This window comes from Manis javanica, chromosome 8 (assembly GCF_040802235.1).
Source record: "Manis javanica isolate MJ-LG chromosome 8, MJ_LKY, whole genome shotgun sequence".
Lineage (NCBI taxonomy): Eukaryota > Metazoa > Chordata > Mammalia > Pholidota > Manidae > Manis > Manis javanica.
The window spans coordinates 4,933,105-4,956,818 of NC_133163.1; the positions used below are offsets into that span (position 1 = coordinate 4,933,105).

A 23,714-nucleotide genomic window follows, 5' to 3' on the forward strand; every position below is an offset into this window, starting at 1 on the left:
CCGGCCTCGGTGCCTGCAGGTGCCAGGTTCAAATGTGGCCTCTACCACTTCCTAGCTATGGAGCCCGAGGAAGCCAGTTTCCCCCTCTGGGCCCTGCCTTCTCTGGGATAGTGACGTCCACCAGAGCTGTTGGCAGGTTCAATTACAGAACACAAGAAAAGACCCCGGCACTAAACATCACTCAGAAGACACTGGAAAACATATGCAGTAACGTGTGGCATTGCCAGAAATAAAATAAACTCATGCGCTCACCACGGATCTGAGTCTAAACACTGCAGGGAGTTCCGTAAGGCCCCCAGAATGGAGTGGAAGGCGGATGGCCTGTGGGCCACTGATGACAGGGTACACAGCTGAGGTGGCCCTTCATGTCAAGGGCCAAGGGAGACAGGCAGGGGAAACAGTCCAGGGGCTTGGCTCAAACTGTGGTCTAGAGCCCACTGTCCAGGGGCCGTGTCCTGCTCTGGCTGGCTGTCGTATTGCCTATTTGGTGATAACTTTCCCCCTTCTCCTTCTTCCAGGTAGGAGTGTATGGACCTTCCCCTCATGCTCCATTCTAAAGGATCTGGGGATATTTTTAGCACATCTTCTGCAGCCAACAGATACTGAAAGCTGGCAAGCCATCTCCCTTCCAACTCCTGCCCCACACGGGGGGCACTGCGAGGGAGCATCAGTGGGGGACTCCGGCTGCAGCCCGGGAGGCAGGAGGCCTCGGACTTTGCTCTTGTCTCTCTGCACACGTGCTGTGGGACTCGGGGCAGGCTGACCAGCCTCTCAGAGCCTCCGCTCCTCATCTCTACGGTGGGGTAGTGATACCTATTGTACAAATGATGACCTAGAGGCCTCTCCGAGTCAAAATTCGAAGTAAAACTGGGCCAAGCATTGGCTATCAGCTGCTGTGGACTGAATGTCGGTGACCCCCAAATTCCTATGTCAAAGCACTAATCCCCAGGGGGATGGCATTTGGAGGTGGGGGTCTTTGGGAGGGGGTTATGTCTAGATGAGGTCAGGGGGGTGGAGGCTCCATGATGGGATCGGTGTCCTTACAAGGAGGGACTGGAGAGCTCTCCCTCCCTCTCTCCCCACCGCCACCGGCACATGAGGTGCAAAAGGAAGTCAGCCATCTGCACCTCCCTCAGGGACCAGGGCAGTCAGCTCCTGGATCTCAGACTTCCCGGCCTTCCTGAGGTAGAAAGGTGTGTTGTTTAAGCCCCCCACTCCATGGCATTTGTTAGAGCAGCCCGAGCTGACTAAGGCAGAAACTGGTGCCGAGAAGCGGGTACTGCTGGAACAAATACCTAAAAATGTGGAAGTGGCTTTGAACCAGGTGTTGAGAGTTTTGCGATGCATGCCAGGAAGAGCTGAGGCTATGAGCAGACTGCTAAAGGTAATTGTGGTGAGGGCTCAGAAGGGGAAGCGGGAAGTTGGAGAGGAAGCCTTCGCCTCTCAGAGGATCCACAGAGAATCGTGAACAGCATGTGGGTAGACATGTGGATGTTAAGGGAGATTCCGATGAGGCCTCAGAAGGCAATGAGGAGCAAGTCAGTGGACAGTGGACAGTGGTCATCCTGTTACAAACCAGCAAAGAGCTTGGCTGGACTGTGTTCCTGTCCCAGTGTTTTGTGGAAGGTAGACCTTGCAAGTGACAGAACTGGGTATTTGGCTGAGGGGATTTCTAAGCAGAGTATTGAAGGCGCAGCTTGCTTCCTCCTGTTTATACTAAAGCAGGAGAACACCGAGAGGATGCGTAGAAAGAACTGCTAAGCAAAGAGGAATCAACTCAAAGATTTAGAAAGTCCCCAGCCTATTCCATACCGCCAAAATGAGAAAGCGTGTTGGGAAAAGGACGCCAAGGGTGTGGCTGACCAGCCCGTGCACAAGGAGATTGGCATTGAGATTGGCGTGGGGGTGAGCCAGGCACTGAGCCAACCACCTCGCAGGAACACTGTCCATTTAACCTGACGGGGATGGAGATCGGCTGCAATGAAGCAAAGCTGTGCACTACCTAGATCCGATCGCACAGGATGGAAAAGCGGCCCGGCTGCAAACTTGCCCTATTCCTCAGGAAGAGAGAGAACTGGAGGAAGGTGGTCAGAAGGTAGAAATGTCCAGTTATAAGATACGTAAGCACTAGGGGAGTAATAGGCGGGGTGACTGTCACCGCTGCTGTATGATACCCAGGGAAGTTAGGGGAGCAGATCCTGAGAGTTCTCATCACGGGAGACAGTTTCTTCTTTTTATTGTATCTATTAGAGAGGATGGTCGTTAACTAAACCTATCATGGCAGTCATTTCACAATGTATGTAAATCAAACCATCATGCTATATGCCTTAAATTTATACAGTGATGCATGTCAGTTATTTCTCAACAAAACTGGGGATAGAAAAGAGGAGAATGGCCCCAAAGGTGATTCAGAGATCGGGGCCACCTCCTAGGTGTCAACAGGCCACGTGGCTTCCAAGCAAAGCCATGGGTGCAGGGCTGCGTGGCCCTGTGAAGGGGGTGCAAGCCCTTCCTGGCACAGCTGCTGTCTAATTGTAATTGTTACAGCAGCCCAAACAGATGGAAGCAAGGGCCAAGCATTCAGGGTCCAAAAAGGAATTCAGAATCAGCCAAAGCGGGTACAGGTGAAGAACCTGTATGCCAGTCCCAGTGGGGGTTCAGAAGCCAGACCTCCTGGACTTAACTCCCTTCCCCATCCCTCACTCACTGCTGTGTGATCTTGGGCAAGTCATCAATCCCTCTGTGCCTTAGTTACCATATTAGAAAAATGAAAATAACAGTGGTACTGACCTCCCCAGGCTGCACATCAGGGCCTCAGCGGTCCTGCACAGGCACCTTGCCCACCAGCAGCTCTCGACGGGGCCATCAGTGTGCCTGTCGCGACCGCACGCCTCCCCGCCTTGAAGCTTCTGCAGCTTGTGGTGATCATGTCCCTGGGCCCCTGTATGTTGAGTGTCATAGACTGAGGGGCAGTCACAGCTCTGTGTTCTGGGGTCAGGCAGACAGCCGCCCGGGGCACCAGGCCGGAGGGACGTGAGAGAAAACGCAAGTGCTTTTCCTTTTCCATAACTCAGAGTCTCCATTCTGGGTCTCCATTTTCCTGGAGGCTGACACTGGCCAAGGTCTCCGAGTGAGGTGGGGGGATCTGCAGCTGGCCCCTGGTGTGGTCGGGTCACACCTGTTGTGGGGGGCCAGGGACACCGGTGGCCCCCAGATGCAGCCTTAGTAGGAGTTGGGTTGGGCCGGACCCGGGCGAGGCAGGGATGCAGACAGGCCTGTGTGTGAGAGCCCCGCCCGGTGTCTCCCCCACAAGCATCCCTGTAGCCAGCCGCCATCCAGGTTGACGCCACGGTTAAACCAGCCCTGAAATGCACTGACTGAGGGTTCCTCTCATTTAAGTTACTCTTGAAAGGAAAGGCCCTGGACTCCTGTGTTCCTGGGAGGGCTCTGTGTCCTGCTTTCTCACAAAGGCCCTTGGCCAAAAGCAATGTAAACCAGTCCTGCAATCGAACATTTCCCCAACTGGGCAGCCGCATCACAGCCCGGCCGCACTCCTGCCAACCTGTTGATACAGACAGGCCCCAGCTGCTTGGAGGAACCCCTGGCAGCAGGGAATCAATCCCTCCCCACCCCTCCTCGCTGGCTCCTGGAGGCAGGTGATCCTTTATCCTGGCCTGTGCACATCAGCATCTCTGGCTTGGTTTTCCTTGATCAGCATGAAAGTAAAGTTGAAAACATACTGAGAATCCTCCAAACAGAAAGCCTCGCCCCGGCCCTGTGACGCAGCCCACCTGTAGGCAGGTCGGGCAGGGAGGAAGCAGAGAGGGCAGCGGACCAGGGAGGTCTCTGAGGAAGGAGACCCTGGGCTTGCATGCCTTTGTGTCTGCAGGCTCGGTTGCTAATTGGTCCCTGTGTGCCCACCCTGTGCCCAGAGCTTCACCCACAGCCCTTATTCCAGCTTCAACCCCTGCTGTACACATGGCCTAAAAAGGAGGACAGCGGCCCCTCCCTCAGCACTGTAGCTGATGGGAAGGGGGAACCCTTGTGAGGGCCCTGGGCACGGTGCTCAGCCAGGGCTGCGTCCAGTGCCACCCGGGAGCTGATAAGAGTGACCTGCACCTGAGCACAGGGAGGGGCCTGCAGCCGGGAGGAGGGCTGGGGGTCACCTGCAGAATGTCTGGGGCCCCAGGGTCCTTGCTAGATGTCAGAGTGTGACATCTGGCTCTGAGGCCACCTCCTCATTCCAGCAGCAGGCGCAGGAGGTGGGAGGCAGGGCAAATGAGTGCCGGCCAGCAGGAGGGTCCCTCTGATGAGCTCTCCCAGAACTTCCTCTCACACCTGTTGGCCCACCTTCTGCAAGGGGAGACAGGCCTCGGCCCCACGCTGGACCCACGACAGCTGGACAGGGAGTGGGAAGGGGTCCCTCTGGGCCAGCAGTGGCAGAGCCGCCTGCGTAGGCCACCCTGTTGCCCTCCTCCCCTCTGCCTTGGGGCCTGGATTCCGGGTCAGACTCCCTCTCTCTGCATCTCCCCAGCCAGGCCTGAAAGAGGGAGTCTGATCAGTTCCATTCATCTTTGCACGTCATGCCCTGCCCCCCGGATTGGCTGCCCTCCAGGTGAGAGTCCACCCTGGACTTGCTGGGGCAGCTGACATAATCGGGTGGGTGCGGGCAGCCCCTCGTGGCGGGAGGTGAGTGGCCGTCAGCACTAACGCACACCAGCAAGTCGGGCCGTGGCGGCGGCCGGGGCAGCGCTGCCTGGCAGAGTGGCCCTGGCAATCACCGCACCTTTCTGCTCCCCCACCTCTCTCTGTATGGGGTACCGGTCATCTCCATCTCGTCAGGTACGCTACAGAGGGAATGAGGAAATGCCGGTGCTGGCTGAGCACAGTAAAGGCTCGGAGACGGCTGGCTCTTCGTCTCATCATCAGAGCACCATCATCACCGGGAAAACTGGCCTGGTGTCCGACCTGTCTTCGGGGGCCCCCAGGACCGTCCTAGTGCTTAGGCCCTGAGCCACCTTGCACAGTCTCCCCGGGGCTCTGCTGAGTAAAGGATGTGAGAGGAGGTGGGACCAGGGGGCTGAGCTGGAGGATAAAGAAGCGCTGTGATTATCACAGGCTCGCAGGCTCAGCAGCAGAGAAAGCGCCCGGCAGCCCACCTAGCAATTACCCACAGTGAAGACGGCGAGGGGGCCAGCTGCGCTGCTGTGGGGGGAGGGTGGGGGTGGGGATGAGCTAATTCCTAGTCTTTGTGAGAGGAGTGCAGGAGTGGGGTGGAGGAGGGCGTCTTTTGGAAGATGTCTGAGCCTTCATTCCCTTGTCTGGGCCCTTCAGAATTCCAGTTCTTTTAAAGTGAGGACCGAATGCCCCAGCAGGGCCCCAAGGCCCCACCTGGGCTGGTCCTTGTCACCTCCTATTCTCTGCTACACCCCCCGCACTGCCTGTGCTCCAGCCACCTAGGCTTTCTGCCCAGCTCTTTTCAGACTCAAGGTGTTTGCAAGGGCTGTTCCCCCGACTGGAATGCTGTTCCCTCTGCCCCTTGACTGGCTAACTTGGGCTCCTACTGTGGGTTACTGATGAAAAGTCCCCACCTGAGTCTCCTCAGAGGCCTTTCCCGATCTGTCTAAACAGTCCTTGCTGTAGGGTTTCTTACCGCATGCCCTGAGGCCTATGGGAGCCTCATGTGAGCTCCCCAAACCCCCAGGACACCCTAGGGGGTGACTGGCTCTAGAAACACCTGTTCTCTGCCCAGCCGCCAGCCAGCCAAAGCGCAAAGTTTTACTAACAAGGATCCTTTTCACATGCTCAGGCTGTGGAACTCACGTCTGAGCTAATTAACTCCAGGTTCCACATGAAGGCAGGAGCTGAAAATGAACCCTCCCAGAAAGCCAGTCCCGGCCATTCCCCCAGACTGCAGGGGGCTGGGAAGCCCAGAGAGCGGCTGCTCCCTGCCCCCCATGCTCAGGCAGGCCCTGCTTGGCCAGCCTGTTCCTCTGGGCTCAGCAGAGAGCGTACAGGGTGAGGCACAGGCACCCCAGCATTTAGCTGGGGCCTACCGTGCGCGGATCGGCCTCTCTGCCTGCTGCAGCTCCCCCCGAACTAGGGGGCTGAATGGAGGGCTCCCCGGCCCAGGCCAGTCCAGACCTACTCCCGGGTCCCCAGAGATTTCCAAAATGGTCTTGTTTAAAGACTCTCTCCTGCCTCCTGGATGTCGTAGGAACTGCTGCAACCCTGGGGCAAAACCCAGACAGCAGACTTCTCCCAGCTGGGCCGCCAGGTGAGCACGGTGAACTTATAAGGATAAGGAAACGCTGGGACTGTCACAGGCTCGCGGGCTCAGCAGCAGAGAATATAGGAGCACTTACAGGAGTCCTGGGCCTCACTACGAAACAAGGACGATGCTAGCCATCCCCCAGCCGTGACGCTGAGATTGAAATCATCAGTCAGCATGGTAACAGTGGCCTCGCTAGTTTTTGGTGGCACTGAATGATCTAGACATATCCCTGTGACCTGAAGGCCATGAAGATCCCGAGGAAGATGGAAAGACCCTTTCCCTGGAGCACAGTGAGCACGTGCCTGGGAGCTCCCCTGGACATGGCACACGTGGGGAATTTGCAAAGTGCCTGACGGCCCTGAAACAAACCCCAGCTCCCCTCCTGACTCACTCTCAAGTGCTCTCTCAGGGAAACAAGGTAAGAACAGGTCCTAAATCCCCACCCAAATCCACAGGGCCAGATGTCTTTTAGAATCCAGAGTCTCTTAGATTTCAGAAAAGCCACTGGGGGCACAAACCAACCACGACAGAACAGCCCAGCACAGCCTGGGTGCACCCAGTAGCCCAGGGTCAGTATTCTCCATGGCGAAATGTGTGCACATTCACTGCACGTGATCAGTAAAGACCACAACAGCCTCGTGTCAGTTCAGGCCAGGCTGTGCTGCCAGACTTAGGACACGGGTTTCAGTCTGGCAGGTTCGGGAGTCAGGGAGGGTCACTGGGAGGCCGAGAGGCCATCGCGTGCTGTCAGCGAGCCCTGCTCCTGGGCTGCTCCTGCAATCACACTGGCCTCCTGGGCGCAGTGGCACGGTAACAAGCACGGTGGCAATTGCAGCTGCAGGTGTGTTAGCGTCTGCTGGCAGTGACCCTGCAGCCACCTCCCAGATGGCATGGCCTAACAGGGCGCAGGGCAGTGGAGTTTGGAGAGGCTTTATTGGCACCCAGGGTCCAACTACCCCTGGATGTCACCCTGTCCTTCCTGGACTCAGAGTCCTGCTGACAAAGTCCATATGAGCCAAACGCTGTAATGCAGTCTCCCTCCTGGAAGACAAGGGGGACAGGACACCCCTTTTTCTCACCCTTGCCACAGCAGAGAGCCCCCTGGGAACCAAGGCCCTGGAAAGCTGGGGCAGGCAGCCCTCCCCTGGCAGCAGTGTCCTCCAGGCCAGACCTCAGGACATGTGGGGCAGGAGACAGCGTCCTGATTCAGCAGGGCAGACCCACCGACCAAGCCTGAGAGTCTCCACAAAAGGGACACTCAATTCAAGGGGGTCATTACAGACCGAGCCACCCAGCTGATCAGCGCCCATTCCAGCACAGAGCCTGTTTGCACACCCTTCAGTGAGGCACGGGGGCTCCTGCTTCTGAATGAAGGCTTCAGTCCTGTCCCCCTCGGAGCCTGGCCTCAGAACTGGGGCACGTGCCGAGCAGGGGGGCACAGGCGGGCACACATATTAAATTCCTCTCGGTTTGCACAACTGAGCTCTTGTTTCTCTTCTGAACAGTGTATCTTAGGAAGGGGCCCCAAACAAAGTAGGCTTGCTAAAGCACACACTCTCTTTAAGGGGCCTTTGGTTTCAGCTCCACACTGCTAATTCTGGGTCCACCCAGGGGCCAAAGTCTCCGAGGCTCCTGCCTGGTTTATGGAGGGGTATCACTCAGGAAGTTTAAGGTAAGAGGACCCAGTCTTCACCTGGAGCCCCTCTGAGTCCCAGGGACACCCAGCAACTTTGTCCCACAGTGGCGCCTGCCCAGGCCAGCCTGCTGCACTCCTTCCTGCCCTCGGGTCCCTCCACATACCCCTAGGGCAATCAGTGTCCCCTCCTCTGGTTTTCCCAGAGCTTAGAGAGCTTCCCACTTACTCAACCAATGGGTGAGGGGAGGTGTGGAGGATTTCTTCGCCAGCCCTGTCTCCCCCCATCCCCATCCCCCAGACATTCATTCCAGACAAGTGCTTGCAGGCAGCGTCTCTGAAGTCATCCCAGGACACAGAACAAAGGCTGTGCTTCTTCCAAGATGTGCCAGCCCCGCACGCACACCCACGTCCACGCCCCCCCCTCCTCCAGACCCTTATCTGAAGTCCTAGGTGGCACCCCACCGCAGCTTTGCCAGTGGGCCACTGTCCAGACTCCGTTTTCTAGGGGTGCTGGGCCAAGGCAAGAAGCATCTCTTCTTTCTCTCTTTCCCCTAATTGCTCGAGGCTAACTTAGAAGAGGGGATGGCCAGCCCCCACCCCCACATCACCCGCTCCTAGAAATCCTGCCCCCAGGGTGATATTCACACTTAGCAATCTGTTCTGCACAGGTTCTCCTCAGAAAGAACAGTCGCTCTGAGATTTGGGGGTGGCCCACAAGACCATCTGCAAGTTCGAGGGGGTTCCTAAAATCACCCTCAGAAGGCCTCACAAACTCACTGGGAGCTGGTAAACTCACAGTTGTAGTTTAATACAGCAAAGGATGCAAATTCACATCGGCCAGGGCAGGAGGCCCACGGGCTGAGCCCAGGTAAGCTCCAGTTGCCGAAAATCCAGCTGTCTTCTTCCAGGGGTGCTGTGGGCAGTTACTCTCCCAGCATCGATGGTGGGACAACAGTCCAGCACCCACCTGAGCCTTGATGTACAGTTTCTACTGGGGTCTCCGTGGTCCTCAGCCCCCAGCCCCTTGGGAGGGTGATCTGATACCATGTGACTCAAAGCCTGTACCCTGAATCGCATTGTTAGACTCTCTGGTGTGGCCCAAAGCCCCAGGTAAACAAGGGCATCCCAAGGGCCAGTAGCTGAGGGCAAAGGCCGGACCTCCTTTCTGGGAAAAGCTAAATGCTTAACTACAGTCACCCAACCAATCAAAATGGGTGTAAACAACAGGTGTGGCCATGCCAGTGTGTTCCTGTTGACTGTCAGCCCATGGAACTGTGGACGCTTCCAGAGGTCATCAAGAACAGCGGCCACATCCAGAGGTGTTGTCTGTGCCAGCCTCGCCCTGCATCCCACCGCATCCCACCCAGCCTCGAGCGGCCACCCTGCCGGCCAGGAAGCCCAGGTAACACAGCAACGGGAGGAGGCTGGGGACCGCCGGAAGCTCTCTTGGCATGTGGCACTGACATTCTATGGCACACAGGCAATCTCCAGAGCCAGTCGAGACTCAGAGAGCAGCTTCCACATGGATCCCAAGGTCAAACATTTACTGGACCAAGGCCCAGTGCAGCCAGGGCTGATTCCCAGAAAGACCACAGGAGTAACTTGCTCCTGAAGCAAAGCCAAGTTTGCTCCTTGCCTCTACTTCCTGCTACTTCCCACGTCCTGCTGCCCGCTGCCTGGACGGGACCTTCTTCAGGTCTCAGGAAGGGGACTTGAGGGACATGGCCCTACTGTGTGTGGGGTCTGGTTTTGCCCCTCTAAGGCAGGCCTCACACTGCAAGGATGGCAAGCTGTTTAGCTTTGTTTACCCTCATAATTTTCTTTAACCGTGGTACCTGCACATACCCGAAAATGGACCCTCTTAACCATTTTCAGTTGTGCAGGTCGGTGGTATTAAGCTCATCACATTGTGGTGCAGCCACCCCCCCACCCATCCCAGACCTCCTTCATCATCCCCAGCTGAAACTCTGTCCCCAGTGAGCGCTGACTCCTCACCCCTCTCCAGCCCCCGGCATCCACCACCTGCTTTCTGTCTCTGTGAACCTGACTCCCCCAGGGACCTGGGACAGCGGGGATCATACAGGACATGTCCTTGTGTGACCGGCGTACCTCACTCAGCATGATGTCCTCAAGGGTCACCCACGTGGTAGCCTGCGTCAGGATCGCCTTCCTTTCTAAGGCTGGATAATCTCGCGTTGTGTGGATGTCCCACTTTTGTTTACAGGTGACCATCCATCCCCCAGTGGACCCTTGGGTGGCCCCCCACCTATTGGCTATTGTGACTCATGCCGCCATGAACACGGGTGCGCAAGTACCTCTCTGATTCCCGGCTCCATTCTTTGGGGAGGGTACCCAGGCGAGGAACCGCTGGATCAAATGGTAATCCCATATTTAATTTTTTGAGGTTTTGCTATAGGAGGGGTGGACACAGTGGGGGGAAGTCCTGACACTGCACTTCCGTAAGCGAGCCACCTTCCCCCTTGAGGGTCCGTTGGCCTGAGAAGGGCACGTCGGTCCACATGGGTCCCTGTGGGAGCCTTCAGCTCCATGCCCCCTGCTCCCATGCCAGGCGGGCTGGGCCAGCAGCAAGTGGGCTGCCCCCCAGACCTGGAGTCCAGGCAGAGGAGAGGGTCTGTCCCAGAACTTCTGTTCCTCACCCTTGGGGTGCTGTGCCCACACGACTTAGAAACACCAGGGCACCTCCTCCTCCCCACCCCACCCAAGTGCAGGTGCATTTTCTACAGCTGCAGCGCTGGCGCTGTCCCTGCAGCAAAGTGCCATGCACCACACCCAGGAGGCGGGCTGGACCGCCGGGCTCCAGGAGGTGCAGGACGGAGGGCCCAGGGCTCCCCTGCACAGTGCCAGGAGCCGGGCTTCGGGGCCACTGAGGGGGCCGTGTGCAGCCTGGGGGGTCAGGAAGTCCACCTGGGACAGGGGAGTGTAAGGAGGGGCTTCCAGGACTCTGGAAGAGTCAGGACGCCCACTCCCCTCAGCCACTGACAGTCCCCCTGAGTTTCTCTGTCCCCCAGCCCTGCACCACCCGTGTACACTTTCCCCGCCCACTCCAGGTGGATGGGGCAGATGCCACCTCTGGCCAAGCTCCAGGAGGGCCACCTTCCGCCCTGTCGGTTACCCTGAGATGCCCATCACCCAGTCCACGTGACCCTGGCCAGCCAGCACAGGGAGGGCTGGGGGTCAGGGCTAGAGGTTGGAACCATGGCCCAAGGATCCAGCCTCTAGGGACACACAAGTCAACCAAGAATTACAGTGTGGTGACGAGCGTGAAACCAGAAGCTTTGTGAGCAGGAGGACATGCGCCCGCCTGGGACTCCAGGGGGGATCAAAGGACACTGTGCGCGTGTCCAGGCAGAGGCGCAACAGCTGCTTTCTGAGTGACCCGAAGGCGTCCCTTCCCCCAGCTGGGCCCTGTTCCTCCTTTAGCCCTTCAGAGTGGGAGGTGGTGGCCTTCGCCTTGCCCAGGTGTGTCTGCTTTGTCTGGAACCAGGCAGAGGGCAGGAGCCTGCCCCAGGGGCGGGGCTGGGAAGGCATGTGTGGTGGGGTCTGCAAAGCAAGGCAGGAGGCGCCTCTCTCGGCTGGCAGGCCTGGGACGCAGGAGGCCCAGGCAGAGAGAGGGGAGGTGGGCACCCAGGGGGCCTTGGACAGAGGCCGAGGGCAGGTGGCTGGGGGAGGCACTTTAGAGCACCCAGCACCTCGCCCTGCTCCACCTGCGCTGTTGCCCCAGTTCCGGGGGCTCAGAAGCCCTCCACAGTCTGCAGCAGGTCCCCCGCCCTGTCCCTCCTCCGCCCTGCTCCTCCGGCCCCACCCCAACACACCCATTCTGACTAGGGTCTTCCTCTCCTGCTTGTCCTCTGTCCCTGTCCCCTCTCCTCTGCTGCCTGCATCCAGACTCTGGTCACCGTGAGCTCCAGGACCTGCTCTGCCCTGGGGTTTGGGGATGAACTTTCCATCTGCCAGTTTGACCAGCCCCCACCCAGTTTCAAAGCTGTCACTGTGCCCCCTTCCCTTGCAGCACCAGAGCGAGTTTGTGTCTCCCATGAACCTCTGCCAGCCACAGCCGGCTCCTCAGCCTCACTACCCTGCACTGCCCTGGCCCCCAGCCCCACAGTGCCACACTGCCACACCTCCGTGCCTTTGCACATGCTGCTGCTCAGCAGGCCCTCCCTCTGCCGCCACCACCACTCTCCTTGCTCCGTCGCGTCAGGCGGCCACAGCCCCTCTGCCCCTTCTTCCCTGGTGAGAAAGGCAGTGCTGGGGGGACTGCTTGTTTCTTGATTGTCCCTCTCCAGACCACAGGTGCCTTCAGGGCTGCGACACCCACTGTCTCCCCACTGCACCGTGTTCTCAGTCCCTATGTCGGGAGCTGGCACCAAGTAGCTACTCAGTCAATATTAAATGAAGGAATTAATGAATGAGGCCCTAATGAAAAGCTAAAAATGGACTGCCCCTCCCAAGGCCTGACCCACTTTCTGAGCCTCACAGCTGCTCAGGGAAGCAGCACTGATTCTTGTGACGTGCAGTGCTGTCACACCAACGAGCCTCTGACTGCACCAGGCTCTTGCCCCGGCAGAACGGGACCTCTGGACAGGGCAGGGGCCCCTGGCAGGACAGGCTGGCCCAGGCTGCTGGGCCCACAAGGACAGGAGGGAGGGTCCAGATCTCCGAGGGCCCTAGAGGCAGGCTGAGGGAGGCCCCCAGGGCTTCGGGGTCAGGCTGCCCTCCTGGGCACCAAGCCCCTCATGTCCCATGACTGAGAACTGGGGTTCCCTGACCCTGTTGAGCCTCAGTTTCCTCACCTGCAAAATGGAGTGGCATTGCTCATGAGCATGAGCCGGCATGGGGGCCGGCACACTTTTTCTACAAAGTGCTGGGTAGTAAATATTTTAAGCGCTGGGGGCCAAAACTGTCTCTGTTGCAAACACCCATGCGGCTCCGGCGTGGAGGCAGCGCAGACGAGATGTAAATGAACGCGCGTGGCTGTGCTCCAGCAAAACTCTATTTATGGACCCTAGGTTTTGAATTTCATATAACTTCACATGTCATGAGATGGTTTTTTATTTTTTCCCCAACCACTTAAAACCATAAAAAGAAAGCTTAGTTTGCAAGATGCACAAAAGCAGGCGGCCAGCCGGTTCAGTTCACTGGCCATGGTTGGCTGTCCCTGAATGACATCGCATCACTGTACGTTCTTGGCCTTCTGCCCTACAGGGAGACACTTGGATATTTGATATTAAAATAATTGCCTTCTTTAGGTGTTTACTCAACATAGAATATTTGTTAAGCAGCTATTAAATTTCAAGGCCATCTATAGATGGAGCTAGTTGCTGGAATGATGGAATGAGCTCCCCATGCCTAGGGGTGTGCAAGCAGAGTGGAACGACAGGACAGGGAAGCTGTACAGAGAATTCAGCTGTCAGGGAGGGAGTGTGAGGAAGTGCATCTAGCCTTCTTTTGGTCAGATAATGAATGAAGTGCAGGCCTACAGCTTCAGTTGAACCTGGGGAACTGGGCCCCATCTCCCTCCCTGGCCCCACCACTGGCACAGGGAACAATAATCAGGGGTAGAATAAAAGCCGATACCCATGTGCCCAGCAGCACATGATGCTAGGGCTCTGGGAGGCACCCACCCAGTTGTTACTGTCTGTTTGGGTCCCCAACGCCAGCCCTGAGACAAGGATTTGGGTAAGAGTGAGAAGGTGATTCCAGAAAGCATATGAGGAAGTGGGGGTGTGAGTTGGGGTGGGTGGCAGGTTTACAAAGGATGTGTTAATGAGCAAGTACCATTGTGGCCACCTGGGGCTCAGCCTCTCAAGAACCCTCAGAGGGAGGGTAGGGGGCACACCTGGGCTGTCCCATAGCCAGAGGATGAAGCTGGGTACTTATCCTCCACGCCTGCCCCTTGGTGGTTGAGGGTTTGCTCCTGGGCTGTTGCCTCGGGCCCAGCTCGCCTACCTGGTGCCCCAAGGTCAAGGCACACTCCTGTGGCCAGAACCCCTGCACCCCATTCAGAAGCTGACTGAGTGTCCAGACATTGCCTACAGGCTCCAGTACCTTCAGGGCAGGCCAAGGGCATGACCAGGAACAGGCCGAGGACCTAACTCACACCGGCTCTCGCTCCAGACTTGCATGGGGCCCCTGCTGTAAACACAAAACCAGACCTAGGCACCCCACCTCCCCATTCCATGTCTCTGAGTCACGTGGCTGCAGCTGCAAGCCTTTCCCAACTGGGAGTTGACCTCCTCACTGCAACACGTCGGGGTTGTCACGGGGACTCAATGAGATGACCTGTGTGAGCGCAGCAGACAGGTCCTACACATCGTAGGCACTCAGTAACGACTGCCTCATCACGCTGCAACCTTGGTGGCCCATGTCTCTGGCCAACTGAGCCTTGATTTTTCGCAATTGACCCCAATCCTGCTGTAAGAGTGGCCACAGTTGGCTTAAGCCAATGAGCATGTCTCACCTCTGGCTATTGTGATTGGTCAGGGATGGGCATGTGACATAATTCTAGCCAATAACACAGGAAGTTTTAGGATATGGTTGGTGCTCCTAAAAATGACTCTCTGCCCCATGATGGTGTGATGGGGAGATTTAAGTGTGTGAGTTTGTGCTGAGGTGGACATTTTGCTACCAAGAGAAGATCAGCAAGGGTTGCTGGGGGCACCAAGGATGAAACCAGGTAGAGAGACAAAGTACAGCTGTGTTTATAGTAATCGTGTTTTGAACTGCTGCATCAAGCCTTACCTGAAGCCTCTAACTTCTCAGTTACATAAACTAATAAATTCCCTCTATGTTAAAGCCCCCAGATGTTGTTTTTGTGTTTTGGGGATTTTTTGGCCCTCACAACCTAGGGTCCTATGACAAATAGAGCATCTCCCCTGGCTGCCTGTGGCCCAAGGGTAGGGCTGTAAAATATTGGATTCACTGAATGGACGCAAAGAGCAAGGCCCTTCCAGCCTAGGCTGGTGGGCAGAAGAGGGAGCTGAAAAGCTCAGTTGGCCTCCTGCTCATGGCTGCTGCAAAGTCATTCTCTGTCAGCTCCTAGGAAGCCTTGAGGACATCACAGAGACTCCGCGGACGACTGCCGGCTTGGCGGCAGGCCAGGAGCCTCGGGCTATGAGCACACTCCCTAGAGGCAGGGCGAGGGCAGCGAAGAAAGTGGGCAACACCTACATGCACATTTTCCCGCTGCTGGCATACTGCTTGGCAAACACAGCCCACATAGGCCACACAGGGGTTCTTCCCTTCCGCCTCTGTAATTTCAGAAGTGGAGAAAACCTCCAGTGACAGGGTCCACGATTATCCCTTTGCAAAGCCTCAGAGCTGCTCCCAGCAGGAAAGCAGAGGGTGGGGGGAGGAGCGAGGAGTGTGAGAGGGAGACGGAGGCTGGGAGTCCTGGGCCTCCACGAGAGCTTAGAAATCTCCAACTTGGCTTAACACAGTTCACACGTGTGCCTCCAGAGATGTTGGCAAAGAGGACGGTGTGAGAATTGTGGGGTTTTCTTTTTGTAATAATAACAGCAAAGTAGCCACCATGTACTCAGCATCTAACCCACGCCTGGGCTGGTGCATGGGACAGGTTAGAGCTGGCTTCCAGGGCAGGGATGGTGCCCACAGGATGTCAGAGCCAGCTTTTGAGGTATCATCTGCTCAGCGTGTGGGTGACATGGTGGCCCTGAAGCCCCAGAAAAGGCCAAATAGAGATCAAGTAAATGCCCAGAGCCAGAGGGCATGGCCTCTTTAATGCCTGGGAGCCTGGTGACCCACCGCCCATCGAGGACAGAGCAGTGGCAGTTACTAAGTGAGGTGGGCACCACGGTGGGCATTTTACATTCCTTTTAATAATCCCTGGGTCATCAATAATTAGACCTACTTTAAAAGGGTTGACCTGCAGGCTGAGAGACAGGGTAATGTACCCAAGGTCACCCAGACCCTCCGAAGCAGAACAGGATGTGAACCCTGCTCTGAGGCCCACAGAGCTGGACAAGCCCACCCCGCTGTCTCCTTTGGGTACTCACGTGTCCTCCTCAAAGCTGCTTCTCACCCCACCCTGTTTGCCCATCCCTCCCCCTGCCACTTCCACCTGTCCACCCCTCCTCGAAGTTATCCTCTACTGAATTCCCATGGGCTCAGCACCCAGGAGTTGGTGTGGGGGTTGGGGGGCAGGCATCCAGCAGGGACGGCAAGCCATGCACAGAGGAGCCAGGGGACCTGCCAGGCAGAGGCTTCCCGCCACTGTGCACATAATGGGCCCTTAGAGTTATGCTCTGGTACCCTCCTGGGGTCATCTTTTGAAATCCAAATAGTAGGGCAGGACCCCCAGGTACCCCGGGTTTCTTGATTGTGTCCTCTCTGCCCCCAGTCACACTCTCGTCTGTGCTAGGAGAGCGGCTCACCCGGAGAGAAGCAGGCAGCTACCTCCCCTGCCGCTTGACCCCACCTTCCTCTTCTGGGCCCTGGCCGCTACAGGGTCTTCCACAGCCTTGCCCAGGAGCTGCTGCAAGGTGACACGGCCCGGTGCATGGCGACGAAGACAGAGGTGTTGGAGAGCTTCTGGGTGGCCTGCCGAGATGCCATCTGCTGCTCTGCTTGGAGCTCGGCGGCTGCAGAGAGGAGCGTGAGCGGGCAGCAAAGATGGCAGGGAGCTGGGCTGGCAGCACCCCCAGTGAGGGCAGAGCCAGGGACACAGCCTGAAACCAGAGCAGGGGCCACACCTCGCTGCGCCAACAGGCCTGCAGACCCAGCAGGGGGGAAGGAGGAAGGGCAGCTCATTATTGCCTTTTATTCCATTTCAGAAAAGTACACGAACAAAGAGCACACAGCTGTGCACCCACCACACAGAAATGACAATCGCTAGCATTTTGTTCCAATTGTTTTTAGTCTTTCTCTTTTTTAATGTAAAATATAGAATTGTTTCAGATAATATTGAAGTCCTCTGTGTGCCCCAGGGTGGGGTAAGGACCATTCAAACCCATACATTTTTTGCCATCAACACCCCCTCCCCTTCAAGGGAGGGAACCAGGCACTTCTGGAGGGCATGGTGTGCCCATACTGATTCAGGGTCCTCTACCAGGAGCCCCCCCTCTCCTCATGGCTGTGTGGCAAGTGGTGATTCTTGTCCCTGCTTTACCGCAAGAGACATCACCACGTACAATGTGGCTGCCTCAAGCCATAAGAAAGCATGTTACCTGAGGAAGAGGATGTGGGGTGGGTTAGCCTGGTGCCCTGAGAAGCACAGGCAGGGTCAGGAAGCAGAGCCCGGGGCAAAGACTACCCAGGCCGCTTCAGAGGGGGGAGGGGTGAGCCAGGCTCAGGGCAGGACACGGAACAGCCAGCGGATGGGGGAGGGCCAGCTTCCTCACTCCCACTGTGGGGCAGCGTCCTCTGGGCACTCGGGCTGGACATCTGCGGGGCGAGCAGAATTAGGGTGTGCTGGGATGAGGGGCTGTACCCATTAGAATTAGGTCTGGGGTCAAATGTGCCCTTGACTGAGGGCTGACTTAGGTCTGACTATAAAGTAAGCCTTGAAAGGCTCAAACTGTCTCCAAGTAGCTTAACTGCAGCTCAGAACACAGCCAAAAATATTTAAAGAAATATGGAAAACTCCAGCACCTAACAAAGTAAAATGACAATGCCTGGCATCCAATGAAGAATTACCAGGAATGCTAAGAAGGAGGAAAATGTGACCCATAATAATAAGAAAAATAAATCAGTAGAAACATCCAGAAATGAAAAGGAATGAGGAAAATGGATAGTAAAACAGGTGTATGTCCAAGAAGGTAGAGGAAATCACGGACAGGAAGAAGAGACAAATAGGATATATCTTGAAAATATCTTTCAAACTTGGACTTTTTCAAACCTTCAAAACTGAAGGGAATTTATCACCAGCAGACCAGCTCTGAGGACTAAAGAGACTCCTTCAAGAGAAGAAATCTGGATCTACACAAAGAAATGAGGAGCACCAGAAATGACTATTATGCGGGTGAATATAAAAAGTATTTTTCTTATTTTTTAAGATCTCCGACTAGATACTTTACAGTTTGAAGGAAAAAGAAAAACATTCTACTGTGGACCTTATAACTTACATAGAATATATGGCAAAACAACCCAAAATCATTGAATGGGTGGAAATGGAAGTATATTGTGGCAATGTTCTTATATTACTAATGAGGTAATATCATATTGTTTGAAGGTAGAGTTTGATAAGTTGAAGATGGATACGGAACTGCTAGACAACAGTAACACATACACCACCAAAGAAGGAGAGCTACTAAGCCAGGAAAATGGTCAAAAGGAATAATGAATACTACTCGACAAGAACTCAGGAAAATAGAAAAAGGGAACAAAGAACAGATGGGCCGAATGGAAAATAATTATTAAGATTACGTATTTTAACTGACTAGAATAATAATACTAAATGTAAGTTGTCTGAAGTCACCAATTAAAAAGCAGAGGGTATATGATAGGATGAGAAAGCAAGACCCAGTTACACAGTGTCTATAAGAAACCCACTCTAAGTATAAAGATAGATTACCATAAAAAATGTAGAAGGAAATATACTATATTAACACTGATCAAAAGAAAGCTGGAGCGACTATACTAACATCATACAAAGTAGATTTAAGAGGAAAGGACATCATTAGGAATAAAAAGTGTTCTTTCATAGTCATAAAGAGTTCAATTCCTCAAGAGTTCACCACAATTTTAAATATTCACGCACCTATAACAAAGCTTTAAAGTGCATGATGCAAAAACTGAGCACTGTAAAGGGAAATAAATCCACAATTATAATTGGAGATTTCGACACTACACTCTCAATAATTGATAAGCCCAGACAGAAAACCAGTATGGATATAGAAGATCTGAGTGACGCTCAGTGAACTTGGCATTTGTAGAACTCTACTAAACAACAGCATTCTTCTTAAGCCCACACAAAACATTTAGCAAAATAAAACATATTTTAGGCAATAATAAGTCTCAATAAAATTTAAAGGCTTGAAATCCTATGAAGTATGCTCTCCTATCATGATGAAATTAAATTAGAAATCAATAACAGAGATACGCCTGGAAAATCACTTGGTTCCCTCCAGGGCCAGGTAGTCACTCACCACTTCTCTCACGTTTTGCCTTGAGCCATCAAAAGTTCTTTATCTTGCCCAGGGTGACCAACTTATCCTGGCTTGCTCAAGATTGCCCCATTTTAAAGTTGAAAGGTCCATATCCCCAGAAGCCCCTCAGTCCTGAGCAAGTTGGATCAGTCTCTATGTCCCAGCCAGCCCCAGCCACCAGCCCCTCTGGCCCCAGAGGAGCACATGGGGGTAACGAACCCCAGCCGCGGCACCACTGAGTTGGGAGATTTGGTAGTGTCGCCCCTGAGTCTGACCACCTTGAGGTGAACACTTTCCTGACCCCCTTCTGCTCGGGGACGGTCTCCATCACTTCACCTTCCGGACCCTTCCCTTGGCTGGCCCTGCTTGTGGACAAGTGAGGCGCTGGCTATGGGGAAGGGGTTGGCAGACAGTGTGGCAGACAGACCTCGGTTCAAGTCCCAGCCTCTTTACTTGCGCTGAGCCTGTTTATCTAATCCTCCGGGGGGGCGCTGAGACTCCCTTCCTCGGGGGGCTGCTGTTGGACCAGCACTGATGCACACGGAGGCCGCACTGGGCAGAGCTCACTGTACTATGGCTTTGAGCCCCTTGCTTTCAATGTGTGGAGACCAGAGTGAACCCACTGCCCTGCTTTTGGGGTCACCAGTATGGGGGCCAGATAAAAAGGAGCTTGAGATGCACAAGGGCCTGGAAGAAGTCTGGCTGCCCTGGGCAGGCTCAGGAGGGTGCTGTTGGGGGTGGGGCTGCTGCTGCCTCCCGCCGGCCCTCGTGGCTGGAACGTGCATTCCTACCCACTGCGTGACTTTGAGGCTCGTTGCAGCCACTCCTCTTATCAGCCTGTGGATCTCTTGGAGGCATGGAAAGTGGCTGGAACATAGAGGAATGAGCAGAAATAATTTTCCTGCCTAGTGGAGTGGGGAAAATTGGTGGCCACCTCTGCCACTCAGTTTTCAACCAGGGCAGGCTGCTGATGTTCCGGCAGCCTCTGCCCTGCTGTTCGATGAGGACCTTTGTGCCTGGCAAAGAGGGGTGAACTCCAGCATTGGGGTCTCCCATTTAGGTGCACCCATGACCAAGACTGCAAACTCTGCCAGGTCAGCGCCTGTCTTAGGCTCTGCTGTCCCTCGGCTCCCAGTAGATGTTTCTTGAAACCACGTGAGAAAAGGCAGGCAGGTGATGGGTTCCCATTCTACAGAGGAAGGAACAGCTCAGAAAGGGCAACAGTCAGTGGGCAGGACCAGAATCAGGTTTGGACATCTGGGCACTTACAGGCTACCCATATCTTGACTGGCACAGTCCTGAATGGGAGCCAGAGAGATGGGACACAGACACACACTCAAGGAGCCACCATCTGGGTGACAGAGGATCTAGAGTCACCAAAGGATGAAAGGGTGAAATCAGGCCTCCTGCAGGCCAGGAAGCGACAGTCTGGCCAAGGTGGCTCTATGCAGACACACCCCCTTTGGGGGACATCTGGTCCTGGGAGGGCAGCTCCAGTCTGACCCTGCAAAGGAACCTGGGCATGAGTGACAAGATCTGTAGGGGTGTGGAGAGAACAACCCTCCCTGCTGTCCCAGAGCCTCCAGAGCTCGCGTGCCAAGAACCTTCTCCAATCCCAGCCTGGGGGAGGCAGCAGGGAAGGCCAGGCTGGCCCGCTCTGGAGCCGAGGGGCCAGGGCCGAGGGGGCTGGGCAGCTCACCTGGTGTAGGGTGTCCACAGGACCCCAGCCTGCTGTTTCCCCTTGCTCTCTCGGCCCCCACGACCGACCAGAAGCCAGGCATCACTCCCACCTCCTCCAATCCGGGCACCCCGCCCTGTGCATTAGGTCATTCAGCTCCCCCCCATCTAGGAGCACACATTCTAGCTGGGCAGATCAGTGCACATACGTAAATAACCCAGACAACATCAGAGAGAAGTGAGGACCTGGAAGAAAATAAAACTGGGAGTGGGATTGAAAGAAGGGATGGGGATTATGGTCAGGGTGGCCAACAGAGGTCCCAATGAGGGCAGGAGGCCGGGGGACAAGAGCCCTACCCTACTCAGCCCCAGGCCATAGGCTTCAAAGTCCTGCCACTTTTATCCCTTCGTCCCACCCTCAGCTGAAACCTCACCTCCTCCAGGAAGCCTGCCTGGAGGCCCTGGGTGCTCCAGGCTCCAGCTGTTCTAGCTACAGAGGCCATGCTGCACCAGCCATTCTTGCAGGGATCTTCAAGTTGCACCACCTGGACCTTCTCAGAGACAGCTGGGGGTGGGTCCTCTGGGAGGCAACACTTGGAAGGGGGTGACCAAAAGACCAGACTGACCAGGTGTTCAAATCCCAGTTTAGCCCCTACCTGCTAAGTGGCCTTTGGCAAGGGACTTTGCCTGAGCCTGTCTCCCCATTTGCCAAAGGGGACTAGTGCCACCTCCCTATGAAAGCTATCATGGGAATTAACCGAGACTCCCAGCCTGGGTGCTGGCCTTCTTCCCTCCTTCCCACTCTCACTGACCCAGAAGGAGGGGGCAAAGGGAGGGCTTGCGGGGCAGGGATGGGGGCAGCTTCGGGGAGGCGTTCTCTGGGGGCCTTCCCAGGCAGGCCCAAGCTCAAGCATGCAGGCTGCCTCAGCTGAGGCATGGGCAGCCCCGCCCCAGCCCACCCCTCCCCCGCCTCCCCAACCATCTGCAGTGCTGGCAATAGCAGAGCCAGGGTGGATGGCGAGCGTTCTGGCACCATCTGAGCAGGACCAGAGTCGGGGGAGGAAATGTGGGCAGAGCCCCGCGTGTATACTCCGTCCACATCCCACCACTACTCTTGTCCCCTTGGGGCCTGGGAGGGCAGGGACATTAGGGCTGGCAGCTGGGGGCTTGGCAGGCTGGGCCCTTCTGGGCCCCCACGGCCTCTCACGAGCTGCCTCCGCCCCTATGTGTGGTCTAAACAGTGTCAAACCAGAGAGGGCAGGAGTGGAGCTCTTTTAGTCTGCCCCTGCCCCTATGCATAGTGGGGAAACCAAGGTCCCAAGCAGAGACAGACCCCACAGTGAGCCTGAAACAGCCGTGTAGGCAGGAATGAGAGAGCCACCACCTCCCATCTGGTGGGGACCTGTGGTCCCATGTGGGCCGCGGGAGGCAGGCGGGTGTCCCCTGATGCTCACCTTGCCTGAAAATTAGGAAACCTCCCTGCCCACCCTCTTCCCATTTGCTACCCAGCAGTGTCCCTAGCACCCCTGGGGAGGAGAGCAAGGGCTTTGTCTTGGCCCTAAATGGCTCCAGTCAGTCGTTGACTCTTTGCTCCTGTTTCCTTCGGTCTTTCTTGTCTGCCTGGCTGTCCACTATGCTTCTCAGGGCTGCCCTGTGCCTTCCCGTGGGGACCCACTCCCCGAACTAAATGGCGGTGAGTAGAAACTGCAAATTATACAACATAGGAAATATAAGATGGGTGATGGTGATGGTCGTACAACAGTGTGAATGTACTTAATGGCACTGAACTGTATACTTGAAAATGGTTGAAATGGTAAATTTCATGTTATGCATATTTTACAATAAGAAAAAATTTAAAAATGAAGTATTCATTGAAATCATCTTTCAATCTGCCGTGTGCTTGGGAATGCTGTGAGTATTTGTGAAGCATGAGCCTCCAGGTCCTGAGAGAGGACAGGAATAAAGTGCACGGGTTTCATGACCTCTCTTTCCAATACACAGGATCCTCTCTGGCCCCCTTGTGCTTTTTCCTGGGTGCATATGTTGGCTGCCTCTGACTGGCTGGGCTCCCGACTTGTTCAGATGCCCCCCGGGAGCTCTGATGTCCTCAGAATTGACCGGTTCTTGAGGAGGCCCCAGCGTGGCTTGAGCCATCAGAGTCACCCAGCCTTAGGCCTCAGAGAGGAAAGGGTGTGTTCACCCCTCACCCTTTCTCAGAGCCAGGACTGAGCCAGCCTTCGGCTCTGCTGCAAGCAAAGAGATGGGTGCTCTAGCTGAAGGTTCCTGGGGCAACACCGACCCTCCAGAGGCCACCGCTCCTTTCTGAGGGCTCTGGGGACGGAAGGCAGCCCGGCCCCACCCCCATCCCCCAGGTGCTCTGGGTCAGGCAGGGTAGGCACCTGCAGTGATGGAGGGAGCCGCCCATCGGATGGGGTGGTGCAGCGCCTGGAGAGGAGTAGCTGGGTTGGGTCATGCCCTGTAGCCTAGAAGTTTCTACTCCATGAGGTTCAAAGGGCTGGAACTTGCCTTCATTCGTCGCCATATCCCTGGGGCCTAGAACAGGGCCGGTATGTTGTTGGCGTCCCAATCAATGTTGAGGGACTGAATGAATGTATGGTTGGATGGGTTGGACAGGTCAGCACTGAGGGGCCCCCTTTAAGGGCCCTTTCACTCTCACTCAAGTCCTTTGTGCATTCGTTCCTCCTGCTCGCACACCCCGCACTCATTCATTCACGCGGCCGCCATTCATGCTCGCCCAGGTTCATTCATTCCCTGCCCCGGCGCCATTCCTTCCCAGCTCCAGCGCCCACGCCGCACCCCCGCGCCGCGAGGCTGGGCTCGCGCCCCCAGAGTGCGCCCCGGCTGGGGTGCGGGGGGAGTCGCCGAATCCGCCGCGGCTGCGCGGGGCCGGGGCTGGCGGGGAGCCGCGCTGGGGGCGGGGGGCGGGCGCTCCCCGCGGGAAGCCGGGAGGAGCGGGGAGCCCCAGCTCCCGGAGCGCGGG

General features: G+C 56.0%; 1 long non-coding RNA gene across 2 annotated transcripts; it reads left to right on the plus strand.

The window, feature by feature from the left end:
* Positions 1–8,686: 8,686 nt before the first annotated feature.
* Positions 8,687–14,726, plus strand: LOC108384159 (uncharacterized). Of its 2 annotated transcripts, XR_001849950.3 has the most exons (3): positions 8,687–8,778; positions 9,138–10,289; positions 10,979–14,726. It is a non-coding gene; the product is annotated as an uncharacterized lncRNA (long non-coding RNA). The 2 variants fall into 2 exon arrangements; XR_012133669.1 differs by having other exon boundaries at positions 9,138–14,726.
* Positions 14,727–23,714: the final 8,988 nt, after the last annotated feature.